Below are 17128 nucleotides of genomic sequence, written 5' to 3'. Positions count from 1 at the left end.
GCTTGTGATCTTTAACTTAATCATTGTTTTTCTCAGCATAAGGTAAAGTCAGCACTCCTGCCATTGAAAATGTCTTAATTAGTACTGGATTTAAGGTTACATCTCTTACATTCCTTCATTTTATCCATAAGCTGTTGTGTCTGCTGAAAAATTGCTTCATCATAATGAATGATCCAATTGCATCATTTAACTTTCTACAACAACTTTTCTTCCTGATTACCATAATTTCCACAACGTCTCGTATGTACTAGGAAATAGCACCAGAATAACCCATATAGGACCCTTGTGATACAGTCAGAATCAGTGCACCACTTTCTCAACTTCAAGTGATAAATTTTGTAAAGTGTCTGATGCGCTGTTTTAGTTTGCAGACAGTAAGTCCAGTCCCTCTTCTTTCAACATTCAGTCAGTCTTAAATGTTTCTCTATGAGGCTAATCTGCTCTTGCAGTCAATTGCTGAGCCACATGTTATGCTTGCAGTCCCAGTTCCTCCATTTTCTTTCACATTTTAACTACCTAATATTTAATCGGCATTATGGCGACCTGTTGAACATGCAGAAACTTAGTTTCATCCACTTTAGGCATTTATATTTTTTTTATTTAAACTTTCAACAGACCAGAAATATGCCATTTGCCATATTTTTCTTTTAACAGATTACTGAGTTTTACTTTGATATTCAGCCAGTCAGTTTCTTTTACACAGAATACTGGTGTGATGGCTGATATTCCTGTTGGTTCTTATTTCTACACATCACTTTTCTTCCTCTACAGTAACATTTTTGTGTGGGGGTTCTATTTTTTCTGCCTTTACATGAATGCCAAGACCTTTACAAACTACAGTTTCCATCTCTCACTTAAAATTACTTAGCTTAGCTTTTATTAATCATGGTCCACTGAGAGAGCAGAATAGACATCCAGCCTCATTAAGCACAACAGAACTCTTGAAAATCACAATTTAATCAAAATTAGCCAGATTTGTCAGCCCGTACATCTGCCACAAGATTGGACATTCCTCTGCCTTTTGGCTAAGAGTAAGTGGTGTGTGTAACTTAGCTAGTTCCAGATGCTGTAGTGACTTGGCTGCAAACTTCTGCAGCCATTTCACATGTACTAGATCAGCAGTTGAGCCAATGGCAGAGTGTGGTGCAGTTGCCTGATAAAATGGCATGCGTATGCCTTGACTGAGACTCGTTCCTTGAGTTTCAGGTTGTTCTCAAGCAACTAAAAGTTACAAATTCCAGCTTGTTTTTACCTACAAATCATCCAGGAGAATGCAGTAGAAGCTGTGACATGTGAACAGTGCCATGAATGAGCATGGTCTCAGTTTTTGCTGAATTGAGCTTAAGATGATTGCACACCAACAAAGGCAGAATCAGGCCCAAGCAGTCCTTTAGGGCAATAAAATCAGGTGTAGACTTTTGAGAGAAGGAGCAGTATAGCTGAATATCATTGACATGTACTTGATGAGAAATATTTCTCTCCAGGATAAATTTTTTCCAGCAGTAGCATATACATAATGAGCAGGATGGGAGTCAAAATAGAGACCTGGGGCTCCTCAGATTCCATAAGAAAATGTCCAGAGGAATTTATACTTGATTCTGCAGTCTGGAAGTGGCCTAAGAGATGAGAGGCAAACCATTTGAGAGCAATGCTAGTAAAACCACAATATTTAAGATCTTCTACAAGGATTCCATGGTTCAGAGTATCTGAGGCCACCAGGTAAACAAGGGGGACCAGACTCAAAGCCTTTGATTCAGTGGTATCTGGAAATCACTGACCACTTGAGAGAGACCATTGTCAGTGCTGTGCCTCAGACTCTTGTTCTGGTTGTAGCCTAAGAGGCCATGAGATGTTAGAAATGTGTATGTATATATCATCATCTTAGTGACCGTCCCAGTAAATTGAAGGCATGAAACAGGATAGTAGTTCTCCATTTGATTATGTACCAGCATGGACTAATTAAGGACTAAGATAGTAAAGGCCTTTTCTAAAGAAGCTGGAAATGTCACAGTCCTCAGTAGTGACCTCATGATCTAGAAAAAAATGGTTAGCCTACCCAACGCAAGGTAGGATGTAATCAGCTTTGTGATGTAAGGGTATATATCAAGGTGGGTAGGGATATGTACTTCATCACTTCGTCATAATCGTATTAAAGTCTGCCCAGCAAGCATCTTGTAAATCCACGAATGAACAACTGCAGTGCTCAATAGGTGAACCCATACAGAAAAACTGTCTCATGCAGACAACGTTGTCTGCAAGTAGTCCTACAACCTTTTCACTGTAATGTTAGGAAAAATCTTTTCAAACAGGAAAACAGGATAGGCTGCACAACTTACCCAACATTCAGAAAAGTGTAGCCATAATTTGAAGTGACAGAAATCTCACTGGACACAAAAGATATCTAGATACGAGATTTCTGTCTGGTGTACAGCATACTGTAGTACGATCCATAAAACTGAAAGTGCAGGCATCAGTAATACAGTTAATAATGTAGAAAGTTATTCTGTTAGAATCAGATGTTGGAGATCTGTAGTTGGGCATGGCAGCACAGTCTTCTGGAATGCTAGTCATATTTTACTGTATTCTTTATATTTCTCTCAATTTTCTTCTTAGTACTTTTGTCCGTGGTCAAGTTCCTCATACCGTGAGTTAACACAGAGGATGTATTTTTCTTGTTTGCCTTTGGTTGACCTCAACCTGTGTAGCTTTTTTCTTTAGATGCTTTACCCTTTGTATGTGTAGCAGTTTCCTTTGGATGCCTTCCCTTAGTCTGCACATCTTTTTCCTTTAGATACCTAACCTTAGTCTGCGTCTCTCATTCGTTTGGATGCCTATCCTCAGTCAGTGTAGCTTTTTTTTTTCTTTAGGTGCCTACCCTCAATCTGTGCAGCTGTTTTTCTTTTGATGCCTACGCCTAGTCTGTGCAGCTTTTCCCTTTGGTTGCCAACTGTTAGTCTGTGTAGCTGTCCTGATGAGTAGAGTGCTCACAGTGCCATGCCATTTGAGTTCCTGCATGTCCACTGATACTGAATTGCAGCTAAATCAGAGCCTGATGACAAGCAAGTATAGATATCAAGGTCTTTGGTCGAATATGCAGGAGCACTTAGCTTCTGTTGGGTGCCGGTATCATGTTTGATGGATAAGTTGCCTCATGCTAGCCCATGTGGGTTGGCCAGTGGGGGGGGTCGCCTCTTGCTCTCAACCTCCCTAGCTAGTTTCTCCAGTGCCAGGTTGTTCATTAATTGATCCCAGGATGCCTAAGTCACAGTCAGGAATTCATCTGTCTGCACCAGAGGCTCAGCTATTTTTTTCTAAAATTAATTGGTATTTTAATGCATGTGTAGCCTATTATCTTGTTTTTTATAGTTGCTACCTTCCAGCAACTCAGCCAATCTACCAAGTCTTGATGAAATACAGCCATAGGATAAATTATTTGAAATTTAGAACCATAAAGTCACATTCATTTAATGGACCATTTGCTGTGAAAGTTTTTTTTCTTCTTAAAACCTTATTGTGTCTGTGCATTTCCTGAATTGAAGTGTAGCCTTTTTAGTGCCCCCCCCCCAAATTTATTTTGCTGTCCAGTTGCTGCTTGCAGGTCTGAATTTCATGTTTTGGTTGAATAATTAGAGTAGCCCTGTGTGAATTGGGGGCATACTTATTTTTCCTGGTTAAAGTCTGTAATTCAGGCAAACTGTGAGAACTTGCTATAGTGAGGTAGGTAGTCTGTACTGGGGGTCCTGATAAAGTTTTCCTTGCACACATTATGTTCTGTGTGTAAATGCATTGTGATCAGCATGCATCTGAAACTCTGTATTGTTTAGTTCGAAGTGTAAGTTGAAGGCGACTGATGCTCACTTTGCACAGCGGGTGTGCTGAGCCATGCTTTGCCCTTGTTGCATTATTAATGGGGAAATGTTTTTATGTTGCAGATGGCTGAAAGCTAGCATGCACGCTGAGGACCAGGATGTCACACTTTCCTACATCCATGAATGGTAAGCAGATTCTGTGTATATTCCTGTTTTCATGTGCTGCCATATTTCATTTTTTATTAGGGTATATTTAAATGCATTGGTGAGCAAAAATACTGCTTCCTGTAGTTAAGAATTTCTATAGACAAAAAATAGTTTATTTTTTGCAGTCTGGTACAACTGCAGACAGCTGCTGTCCGCTCAGTACAGTATTGCACTTAAAGTAGACATTTAAATGTGAACAAAGGAAGCATTTCACCACAGTCCTTAATTGGTTTATACTTTTAAATATGTAATTACTTGTGTTATCCATTGCCTTTTTTTTCTTTACTGTAAGTGAATACCTTGAAAGATGAAAATTAAGCTACATGTTAAGAAAGAGGAGAGGCATATCTGATGCAAACTAAGTGCTCACTCAGGAAGCTGACTTGTTTCTTCCTTCCATACAGAGGCACATTTCTGAATCACTGATTGATTTAAAGCTTCAGATCTACAGTGTAAGCTGTTCTGTAACTATGCTGTCAGGACCTTACCCATTATATTGCAATGTTAAGCGCATTTCTATTTTAACTAATTTGATATCTTTTGGCCCTGTAAACTACATTGCTGTAAAGAAAGAAATGATGTGATAAATTCCATTTTCACCCTTTGTTTAAACCTTTGCAGTGCCGAAGAACAACTCTCATTTGTTCAGCCCTGCTCGACTTGAGACAAGTTGATCACAGTGGCTGTCTGTGCAATGAAAAGCCGATCAAGCGCAAACCTTTAGTATACAACTTTTGCATAGTAGATGGTGGGGTGAAGAGGATATATTTTTTCCTTGAGAATAAATTATTTTTTTTTCCTTTGAAGAAATGAATGCATAAAGTTTGTTTTCTGCCTGTGTTAAGTATTGTATTAATAAAGCTGATAAGTGCAGCATTCTGCATCACAGAAACATATCAACATATCACATCCAGCTTGAAATTCTTGTCAAAACTTATGGACTTGGAGATCAAAATCCCCACTTCCATGTTTTCATTACACTTGCTTTTTAAGATTTTTGTTCTTTTCACAGACTCCCCCCTGCTAGAGATGACCACCAGACAATGGTATTTTTTTCTCTCCCTACCAGGTTAACTTCTCCACTGTCCATACGTAGGGCAAGCAATACCATGCCTAACTCTGACACCATCAGCTGTGGGGCAGTGATCATGTGAGTGTATAATACATGATGTCGTCTTTCCTGTCAGACATACTACCCATTTCCTTCCTAGCAGGGCTGAAGTTTGCCATCTTTTGGTTTCTGCTGAGGAAGGTTGATAAGTACCAAAGTCGTAGTTCTTCTGATACTGGTGCAAGGGGGTGGGGGAGTCTTCTTTATACCTCCAAGCATTTCCAAATACAAAGACTTCTGGTCTGTTACTTCTAATTCAGGAGAGCATCTCAGAGATGCACACATCCAAAGGTGGCCTTTGGGTCTTCTTTCCAATTTCCCCTTATTTTCAGATTTCTGGCCAAGGCCAAAATGCTCAATGCCACAGTCATCCTCATAATTATTTTAGTCCCAGAAAAACAGTTTTTCTGTACAAATGCTTGTCTGTCTAAAGCCAGATAGGTGACCTCAATAGTTCCCTTCCAGCAAGCTTTATGTGAACCTTAATTCCCAGTGTTGGACTACATGCTTTTTCTACTTCTGTTGATGACTAGGAGCCCATCTTACCCTTAGAGGGTAGTCCAAGTTGTAGTCTGTGCTCTGAGATCAAATATCTAAAAGCTATATAGGTTCATAGGTAGGTACTAGGCTATTGGCCCTAGGGCCTATATAAGTGTAGCCAAACAGTACCCTGGCTTTTGCCACCCAAGAAAATTATTTTCCTGTGCCCCTGTCGAATTGATCCCCGGGGTGAATTTCCTATCTCCCGTCCAGTCATCAAGATTTTTCTTGAGTGCTAATGAGGAGCTTTGTTTGGTATAGATAGGTAGTTTGTTCCAGAGTATGGGAAGTCTCTGGGACAGGAATCTATCCCTCCAGCATGTTCTGTTTATTGTGGTGACAAGGTTTAGGTCCCTAGAGTGTGTAGCTCGGTGGGATTGGGATTTCTTTACGTGAAGCATGTCCAACAGCTCTGGGTTTGACATAGCTTTGTATGTTAGGCAGAGATCACCTCTGAGTAGGCGATATGCAACAGAGTAAAGCTGGAGTTTTTTGAGATTGTCTGCGTAGGGCATCTGTTCGAGGCCGGTAATCCTCTTTGTGAGGTATTTCTGTGGCCTTTCCAGTTGTTTTAGATGTCTTGTGAGGTACATACCAAAAGGGGCGTTGTACTCTATAATGGGTCTAATGAGTGATGAGTAGAGGGGAACAATGACATCTTTTTTCCTGGATGAGAAACCTTTTGTGATGATGTGCCACGCAGGATTTCCAGACTACTGTGGTGATGTGATTATCAAAGGAGAGACTACAGTCCACCTGTGTCCCAAGGTCTCTTATCACACGTTTGGTGTTAAGTAGACTACCGCCTATGTGGTAGTTCATGGATACAGAGTTTTTACCAAAAGGGATGACAGTGCACATTTTGGCATTGAGCTTGAGGCCATGGCTTTGACACCAGGCATCTGTCTCAGTGAGGCCCTTTTGTAAGATATCCACATCGTTAGGAGTTTTGATTATGGCTCCTAGTTCGCAGTCATCTGTGAACTTTGTTAGCCAAAGACCTTCTGTGTTCGCCTATACTACAGAGAAGTAGATACCAAACAGGAGAGGACCTAGGACTGAACCCTATATAAAAATAAAAGGTTTTTTTTAATCTGTCTGGACCATGGCATAAATCCTTACTTGGCTCTAGTTCCATCTGAGTGTTTCTCACAATTTATTTTATTCTTGTCTCACCTGTTCATTTAAGGTGCACATAAGGTGCACATTATTTCCTGTTTCCAACTTAAACCAGGGTGCCAACTCATTATCACTAGCCTCATTTAAAGTATTTAAGATGTTTATAGTATCTTTTTTTTTCTACAGGCACCAGTCAAGGGTTCTGTTCTTGGGTCTCTGGCGTTGTACTGGAAAGTCTAACGTTGCCTTATGAGCTGGCTTTGACTGCAGAACTCAACTATGTATCATGCAAGACTCTGTTCTTCGTGTTTCACTGTTGCAGTCATTACATTTGGATAATCTGCTGGCAGGTTGCACTCAGTCGGACTGAATATCAAAGTCTTGGGACCTGCGTCGGTTGCTGTCTCATCTTCCACGAGGTCAGGTCGTCAGGGGTGTAAAACAGGCAGCCGACACCATTTTCTTTAGTCTTTCTTGCCGTGCGGTGCCCAAAGCAGAAGCAGTTCGCAAGTGTCGGTTGTCCGACTCCTGAAATTTTTGAATTCGAGTTTCAGAACCGAAGTCTTCAATTAAAGCTAAGTACCCCATTGGGGAAACTTTTTCTTGCTCCATACCGATGTCAGTAAAAGTTAATAATTGCATTACTTGTGTGAAGCAAATACCTCATAAGGATTTTCATTTGCACTGTATTCCTTACCTAGGCACAGATCATAACGTGCCTTGCTGTCGGTTTTATGCTAGATTTAACCAACACACTATTAAGCGTCTGTATAACTTTGATCCAAAATATTTTGGAAACAGATTTAACTACCCTGAAATGTTGTCAGATAGCAATCCGACTACCAGAATTCACAAAAAACGCAAAGAAAAGGACAGAGACAGAAAGTCAAGGTCCAAAACCGACGACGAAGCTTCTCCTAAGCCAGTCGCCGGTTCGCCGGTACTCAGTGAGGCACTTTTGCAGCCCTTGATACCCGCTACTTTCGAGTTGCAGGCCTCTACCGAGACTCATGTGGAGTCTGGCACGCCGCAAAATTCTCAAAGTATTGTACCCGTGGATGTCTCTCCCTCGGATGGGTCCGGAGTCGCTGAGCAGGCACCGGGTTCTGAGGGTGTGTTCAGGCCTCAACATTTCTATATAAAACCGACGCCCGCTTCAAAAACAAAGACAAAAGCAACTTCTAAGGCTAAAAAATGACGCATGAGCCACATGCTCAGGCCTCTCTGCCCAAAAAGCAGATGATCAAAATGGCTGAAGACCTAATTACCTTGATCAGGGGTTCCCAAACCCCCCTCCCCCAGATAAGAGGCCTAGGCAAGACACTGATAATGAATCTTCAAATCAGGTTTCTATTTCTTCTGATTCCTCTTCTGATCAGGAATTTTCTATACCACCCTATGAGGATTCAGATGCAGAGGAATCCATCCCATCTGCATCTCTTCCTGAAGATTATTCCTTTGGAGAAATCTTGCATACTTTGAGGGAACATTTTCATTGGGAGAGTCAAGATTTCTCGGAATCAAAAAAGAGGCTTAGGGATTTCCTTCTCCCTCAGCATAGGCCTTTAGCCATACCTCCTGTATTAGACATTGTTGATGATGTGTTTTTGGAGTCAAGCATGACTCCAAATTCCTTGGCTCCGGATCCTAGCAAGCCAGACAGATATTACAGGGATGTTCATCATGTTACCCTGCTGCAGTCACCACACTTGGGTTATCCTGCCGTCAGGCGGTCCCGCAGTCGGCCCGAATTCCAAAGTCTTGGTCCGGCGTCTGTTGCTGTCGCTTCTTCCCTGACGTCAGTGCGTCAGGGGTATATGAGGCATCCAACGCCATTTTCTTCAGTCTTTCTTGCCGCGCGGTGCCCGAAGCAGAAGCAGTTTGCAAGTGCCAGTCGGCCGACACCTGAGATTTTCAATTTGAATTTCAGTCCGAAGTCTTCAATAAAGCAAAGTACCCCGTTGGGGAACATTTTCTTGCCTCAGTCCGATGTCAGAAAAAGTTAACAATTGCATTTCTTGTGGGAAGCACATACCTCATAAGGACTTCCATTCGTATTATATTCCTTGCCTAGGCCCAGACCACGATGTCACAGGTTGTCGGTTTTGCGCTAAGTTTAATAAACGCACCATCAAACGTCGTTTTGACTTCGCACGGCATTACTTTGGTAGGAAATTCAATTATGTCCTCAGGTTGGAGCAGCTGACTACTGCAATTCATAAAAAATGCAAGGATAAGGACAGGCAGCCTAGGAATAAGCCAGACCCGAGGCCTCAGCTGGGCCTGTCGCTGGTTCTCCGGTTTTCAGTGAGGCGCCTACGCAGCCCCTGATGACCACAGAGCTGGAATCCCAGACAGCTCCCGACTCCCAAACGGAGTCTACTAGGCTGGCGCAGCCATCTACCGACACCGGAGCAGACTTAGACACCGGTGCTAAGGAAACACCTTCGGTTGCAGAAGGTGTCTTCATACCGACTACACTCACCATTAAATCTTATGCTAAGCTTAAAACTCCTTTAAAACCTAAGAAAACTGTTCATCAGTCTACAGGTCAAGGCCCCATGCCTAAGAAACAGATGCTTAAAATGGCTGAAGACTTAATTACCCGTTATCAGGGGTTCCCATCCCCCTCCTGATAAAAAGACCAAGACAAGAGGAGGATTATGCATCCTCTGACCAGGTTTCTCTCTCCTCAGATTCTTCTGAGGAACAGGATTACACTTTTCCACCTTATGAGGATTCTGATGCTCTATTCCCTCAGCATCTCCCCCTGAAGACTACTCCTTTGGGGAAACATTACATAACATGAGGGAACATTTCCACTGGGAAGGCCAGGATTACTAAGATTTTAAGAAAAGGCTCCGTGAGTTCCTTCTATTACCCCAGCACACAAATTCCTGTATAAAAGCCCTGTAGCTGACCCAGAAACCATATCCCAGGGTCCTAAGGGAGCAAAGGCTTCTATGGCTAAAAATCCTGTGCCCTCTGAAAGATTCCAGAGCCCTAGATAGATGGGGAAAGAAAATATACACCTCTGCAACTCTGGCTATGAGAGCATTAAATTGCTAGTTTCACTTGTTGAAATATCAACAATTCCTGATGTCTCAGTTAAAACAAAAAATGAGCACACACTCAGAACAGCCTGAGTTCAAGGAAATGCAGGATCTGAACAGGTGGGCAAGCATACTTTACAATGCGGATTTGATTCACTGGAAGCTTCCTGTAGAGCAGCTGTTACTGGCTCAGTCATTCGTAGACATGCTTGGTTAAAAGAGCAAACTCTCCTTGACCATGTTAAAGCAAAATTATTAGATGCACCTTTACAACAAGATGTATTATTTTGTGTCAAAGCAGAAGAGGATGTTCATCGTGCATACAGCTGCAGTCATAACAGATGGGTTCTCCTGCCGTCAGGCGGGTCCTCGGTCGGCCGAATTCCAAAGTCTAGGTCCGTGTCGGTTGTCGTCGCTTCTTCCCTGACGTCAGTGCGACAGGGGTATAAAGGAACCAGCCAACGCCATTTTCTTCAGTTTTTATTGCCGCGCGGTGCCCGAAGCAGAAGCAGTTCGCAAGTGCCGGTCGGCCAGCTCCTGAGATTACGAAAATTTGGAAACCGAAGTCTTCTTAAAAGCCAAGTACCCCCTTGGGGAAACTTTTCTTGCCTCAGACCGATGTCAGACAAAGTTAATAATTGTATTTCTTGTGGGAAGCAAATACCGCATAAGGATTTCCATTCCCTCTGTATTCCTTGTTTAGGCCCAGACCACGACGTCTCGGTCTGTCGCTTTTGTGCTACATTCAACAAATGCACTATTAACCGTCGGGCGGAGTTCGCCCAGCATTATTTTGGGAAAACATTTAACTATACTATGTCGTCGGATACTCCGACTCCGGTTTTGTCTAAAAAAACGCAAAGACAAGGACCGACACACGAGGTCCGCGGCCTCTACCAACACCACGCCAAAGCCGACTACACGTGGTCCGGTTCTCAGCGAGGCGCCTACGCAGCCCCTGACTACCGACGACACTTCTTTGATGGTGTCTCCTGTGCCCGAGGTCGCAGGCTTATCGGAGACACCGAGGTCGCAGGCTTATCGGCCCACACCCCGACTACAGATACCGAAGCCACTCTTGGCGTTGTTACTCAGAATGTGGACAGGTCCACCTCCACTCAAGGTGTCTTCAGACCTTCCTCTTCTTTCTCCATCAAGGCTTTCACAAAGTCTAAAGCAACCATGCACTCTGAGACCAGCTACACAGGGCCCATCTCCAGGCCCCATGCCTAAGAAACAGATGCTTAAAATGGCTGAGGATTTAATTACTCTTTTATTAGAGGTTCTCAGCCCCCACCGGACAAAAGGCCCAGAGTGGAGGAAGATTCCCCCTCCTCTGATCAGGGCTCCATTATTTCAGAGCACTGTGATGATCAGGAACATTCTTACTCCCCTTTTGAAGACTCTGATGCGGAGGAGTCCATCCCTTCTGTCTCCCCCCCAGAGGATTACTCATTTGGGGAAACTTTGCATACCTTAAGGGAACACTTCCACTGGGAAGGCCAAGATTATTCTGATCCCAAGAAAAGGCTCAGGGAATTTCTCTTGCTACCTCAGCACAGGCCTCTGGCTATACCTCCTGTCTTCGACATCCTAGATGATGTTTACTCGGAGGCTTGCCGTAAACCGGACTCTCTACCTCCAGCTCCAGTTAAGCCTGACCGGTACTACAGGGTTCCTGACTCACACCAATTTCTATACAAAAGCCATGCTGCTGACCCAGAAACCATCTCACAGGGCCCCAAGGGAGTTAAGGCCTCCATTGCTAAAAATCCATTACCTTCCGAGAGGGACTCCAGATCCTTAGAAAGGTGGGGAAAAAAGGTATATACCTCGGCTACCTTATCCATGAGGGCCTTAAACTGTCAGTTTCATATGCTAAAATACCAACAGTTTTTGTTATCACAATTGAAAAGTAAAATGTCACAGCCTGAACAACCAGACGTGAAGGAGTTGCAGGATTTGATGCATAGTGCAGAACAAGTGGGTAAGCATACCTTACAATGTGGTTTTGATGCTCTAGAGGCCTCATGTAGAGCTGCTGTTACAGGATCAGTCATATGTAGGCATGCCTGGCTCAAGGAACAAGCCTTGCCTGATCATGTCAAAGCTAAATTACTAGACGCCCCTCTTCAAAAGGATGTACTATTTGGTGCTAATGCTGAGGAGGTGTTAAGGAAAATGGAGGAAAAGGCTAAATCATTGCAAACTGTGAAAGAATTTCTACAGGTACAACCCCCACGTTTTAGTAGAAATTGGCCTTCCAAAAACTGGTCCTTTCCTGCCACAGACAGACCCCAAAGAGGCAGATACAGGCACCCGAGGGGCAGAGGACAAGCCCAAGGATCGTTTAGAGGCAGACAATGGCAAGCTCCTACTCAGAGGTGGTGAGGATAACTCGCAATCTTTCAGAAAGCAAACCCAATGACTTTCCCCTTTGCATGCCAACCAAGTCTCAAATGGCATCCCCCTTAGGAGGAAAGCTGGCATTATTTTCAAAAAATTGGCATATTGTCACAAAGGACAAATGGATCCTGGACATTATAAACAGAGGCTACAAATTCCATTTTCACACCCTCCCAAAAATGAGAGGCATGCCAAACCTGCCACACAATCAAAGGGCAGAGGCACAAAGGCAAATTACAGATTTCATAAACATGAAAGCTATTCAAGAGGTACCTACGCACGAACAAGGTCAAGGTTTTTATTCCAGGCTATTTCTGGTGCCAAGGAAGGGAAAAGATTGGAGACCTATTTTGGACCTATCCTTCCTAAACACATTTCTGCTCGTACCAAAATTCAAGATGCTCACTCTACAGCAACTTCTTCCCATGCTGGGCAAGGAGTCTTGGCTGGTAACATTGGACCTCAAGGAGGCATACCTGCATGTCCCAATCAGATAAAATTGCAGAAGGTACCTCAGATTTCTTGCAGGTTCAACCCATTATCAATTATCTGCATTGCCCTTTAGCTTATCTACTGCGCCCAGAGTATTCACGAAATGCCTGGCATCAGTAATTGCCTACTGCAGACTTCAAGGGATACAAATATACCCCTATTTGGACGACTGCCTGATCCAAGCAGACAGCAAGCACATTCTTCTGAAACATCTGGCTTATGTAATAATGTTGTTGAACTCTCTGGGATACACAGTCAACAAAAAGAAATCAAGGCTAATACCCTCTCGGAAGATAATTTTCCTGGGTGCCAATTTGGACACAAACACCCAGATGGCCTACCTCACGCCAGAGAAGCAGGGGCAACTAATTCAATACTTCAAAACACTAGCAAATTGCACTAGGCTGACTGCAAGGAAAATCCTGCAGGCTCTGGGATTCATGGCATTTTGCATCTTACTAATCCCATGTGCAAAGCTGCATATGAGGAAACTACAATGGTACCTGAAAAACTTATGGTCTCAACACAGCCACAGTTTGGAAACAATAATACCACTAATTCCATGTCTGCAAAAGGAATTTCTGTGGTGGGCTCAAGCATGTCAAACAAACACAGGTCTTCCATTCAGCAAGCCTCAAGCAAATCAAGTCATCACAACAGACGCCTCGGACTACACCTGGGGGGCGCACATGACAGATCGGTGCATTCAGGGCAAATGGTCCCAAAAAGAAAAGCACTTTCACATCAATCAAAAAGAAATGCTAGCAGTAATAAATGCTATTATAGCTTTCAAGGACTTTCTACAACCAGGTCAACTATTGATAAGAACGGACAACACCACAGTTATGTGGTACATAAACAAACAGGGAGGAACACATTCTTACCCCCTATGCAGACTGGCCATGTCACTTTGGAACAGGGCCATGGACTTACAAATGGAACTACAAGCACAGTACTTGCCAGGCAAGGAAAAAAAGCTGGCAGACAACCTAAGCAGGAATATGACAGATCCACACGAATGGAAATTGCATCCAGAAGTTTTTACAGAAATAATACAAGAATGGGGAAGGCCAGACCTAGATCTCTTTGCCTCCCACAAAAATAATCAATTGACAAAATTCTGCTCAAGGATCTTCCATCCAAAGGCCTGGAGAGTGGACGCTCTCTCTTTCAGTTGGACATCAATGACAGTTTGCCTTCCCACCTCTTCCGCCCAAAGTTCTATTGAAAACCAGAGCAGACAGACCAGAGATGATTCTCATTGCTCCGGACTGGCCAAGGCAACACTAGTACCCACTCCTGAGGAGCCTGACGCATTCCCCACCATGGACCCTGCCTCTAATGCCTCTTCTTCCGACTCAGCACAGCTTCAAAACTCTTCACAGCCAGCTAAAAACACTCAATTTAGCCGCATGGAAGATTCCTTAGCATCACAACAGGCCCTACTCTCCAAGGAGGTGCAGGATGTCATTTTGGAGGCCAGAAGGCCATCAACTAGAAAAGCTTCCTCCGCAAAATGGAAACGTTTTTGTGTCTGGAATGAGAAAGAGCCAGGATCCTGGAAAACTGAATTTGCCTCAAATACTACAATATTTGGCTGAACTGCTAAGCAGTGGACTTTCATTCTCCTCCATCAAAATCCATGCCTCAGCCATTTCTGCAGAATACAACACTGATCCACCTTTATTCTCTTACCCTCTCTTAAGACAGTTCCTCAGAGGGGCTAAGAATTTAAGACCTCCAAGGAAACAACCAATACCTGCTTGGGATCTTAATTTCATTCTGGAAAAACTGACCTTGCCTCCCTTTGAGCCAGCTGCCTCATCAGATTTGCAATATTTGTCCTGGAAAACAGCTTTCCTTCTGGCTATCACCTCAGCTCGTAGAGTTTCAGAACTACAGGCTCTTATGGCTGTCCAGCCTTTTATCATCTTCCATCAGGACAGAGTTTCCTTACGAAGCAACCCGTCCTTTATGTCTAAAGTGGTATCCAGGGTAGCTTTAAATCAGGCCATACATTTACCTACTTTTTATCCTAATCCTCAAAACAAAGGGGAGAGATTACTACATTCCTTGGACATCCACAGACAGCTGCGTTATTATTTGGACAGAACAAAGCCTTTCAGAAAATCAGATCAGCTCTTTGTGGCCTATGCAGTAGGAGCTCAAGGAAAACCAATTTCCAAACAGACAATCTCAAAATGGATAGCCCACTGCATACGCTTTTGCTTTTCCTTTCATGGCAAATCTGTACCTACAGGCATTAGAACTTATTCCACCAGGGCCACAGCTACCTCTGCAGCCTTCCTCAGAGGAGTTCTTACCAAGGATATTTTGGAAGCAGCCACTTGGAGTTCTGTGCATACCTTCTCCAAGCACTGCAACCTACCATTATACTCCAAATCTAGAGCAGGCATTGCCACTGCAGTCTTGCAGGGCATTTTGGCTCCTCCTAGTTCCACCTAGTGCCTACCAACCCTTTCTTTGCTTTGGGATTCTACCCATCTGTTATGACTGCAGCTGTATGCACGATGAACATAGTACAGTTTTGTACCTACCATAAATGTAGATGTTAGAGTGCTAATACAGCTGCAGCCCAGGTTTCCCTCCCTCCCTCCTTCCCCTCTTGGGACGGGCCTATAGGCTAACACATCCTCATACAACCTGATTGGGGTATTCATTTATGATGTATTTGCTTGCAACTACTGTATTTTGATTATATTGCACTGCATTATTACACAAATTTATGTATTGCCTTCCTTCTGGGGGCACCTGACATCTGGGGCAAGAAAAACTGAAGAAAATGGCGTCGGCTGGTTCCTTTATACCCCTGTCGCACTGACGTCAGGGAAGAAGTGACGACAACCGATGCCGGACCTAGACTTTGGAATTCGGCCGACCGAGGACCCGCCTGACGGCAGGAGAACCCATCTATTATGACTGCAGCTGTATTAGCACTCGAACATCTACATTTATGGTAGGTACAAAACTGTACTTTTTAAAGAAAATGGAGGATAAGGCTAAATCTATGCAAACGGTCAAGGATTTCTTGCAGGTACAACACCCTCGCTTCAGCAGAAATTGGCCAACAAAAAATTGGTCCTTTCCAGCTTCAGACAGATCACAGAGGGGCAGATACAGACGCCCAAGGGGCAGAGGTCAATCACATGGCCCTTACAAACCTCACCAATGGGGTTCTGCTACCCAGAAAGGAGGAGAAGACAGGCCCCAAGCTAGCAGAAGGCAGACACAATGACTCTATCCTCAAACTACCAAGCAAATCTCTCCTGGCAACACCCTTGGGAGGAAAACTAGCATTTTTTGCAGACAACTGGCACATCATCACAAAGGACAAATGGGTTCTAAACATAGTCTCTCAAGGATACAGATTCCACTTTCATACCTTACCAAGGATCAAAGGAATGCCAAACCTGCCACCAAATCAATGGGCAGAGGCACAAAAACAAAGTACAGCTCTCATGAACATGAGAGCCATTCAACAGGTACCTACACAGGAGCAGGGACAAGGATTTTACTCAAGACTCTTCCTAGTTCCAAGAAAGGACAAATCATGGAGAACCATTCTGGATCTTTCAATTCTGAACACCTATCTGCAAGTACCAAAATTCAAGATGCTAACACTACAGCAGCTTCTTCCCATGCTGGGCAAGAATGCTTGGCTAGTCACTTTGGACCTCAAGGAGGCATACCTGCATGTCCCTGTCGGACAAAATTGCAGAAGATACCTCCGCTTCATTGCAGGTTCAACGCATTATCAATTCTCTGCACTGCCCTTTGGCTTATCTACTGCACCCAGGGTCTTCACAAAATGGCTGGCACCAGTAATTGCATACTGCAGACAAAGAGGAATTCAAATATACCCATACCTGGACGACTGTCTTATTCAAGCAGAAAGCAAGGACATTCTTTTACAGCATCTGGCATTTGTCAAACACCTTCTAAGTTGCGTAGGGTACACAGTAAACGAAAAGAAATCCAAACTAGTGCCCTCACAAAACATAACATTCCTGGGTTCCAGCTTGAATACAACGGCCCAGATGGCTTATCTCACGACAGACAAACAACGACAACTGTTTCAATATTTCAGAATAATGGCAACAAAGACCCAACTCCCTGCAAGAAAAATTCTGCAGGCCTTGAGATTCATGGCATCTTGCATTCTACTAATACCATTTGCAAAACTGCATATGAAGAAATTACAATGGTACCTGAAAAGTGTATGGACTCAGCACAGCCACAGCTTGGAAACAATGATTCCACTCAGTCCCTGCCTTCAGCAGGAGTTTCTATGGTGGGCACAGGCGTGTCATCTCACCAAGGGTCAGCCTTTCACCTTACCCACAGCCAGACAAACTATGACAACAGATGCA

At 43.5% G+C, this 17128-nt stretch overlaps 1 long non-coding RNA gene across 1 annotated transcript in view; it reads left to right on the top strand.

The window, feature by feature from the left end:
* LOC122794404 overlaps window positions 1-17128 on the top strand; it is a 606617-nt gene that overhangs the window by 487609 nt on the left and 101880 nt on the right. Inside the window, exon 2 of the long non-coding RNA XR_006363638.1 lies at window positions 3933-3995. This is a non-coding gene — a long non-coding RNA (uncharacterized LOC122794404). The remainder of the gene's footprint in view (window positions 1-3932; window positions 3996-17128) is intronic.

Source organism: Protopterus annectens, chromosome 2.part1, assembly GCF_019279795.1.
Source record: "Protopterus annectens isolate FY-2018-M chromosome 2.part1, PAN1.0, whole genome shotgun sequence".
NCBI classification, from domain to species: Eukaryota; Metazoa; Chordata; order Ceratodontiformes; family Protopteridae; genus Protopterus; species Protopterus annectens.
This window is presented reverse-complemented; position numbering and strand designations above follow the sequence as displayed.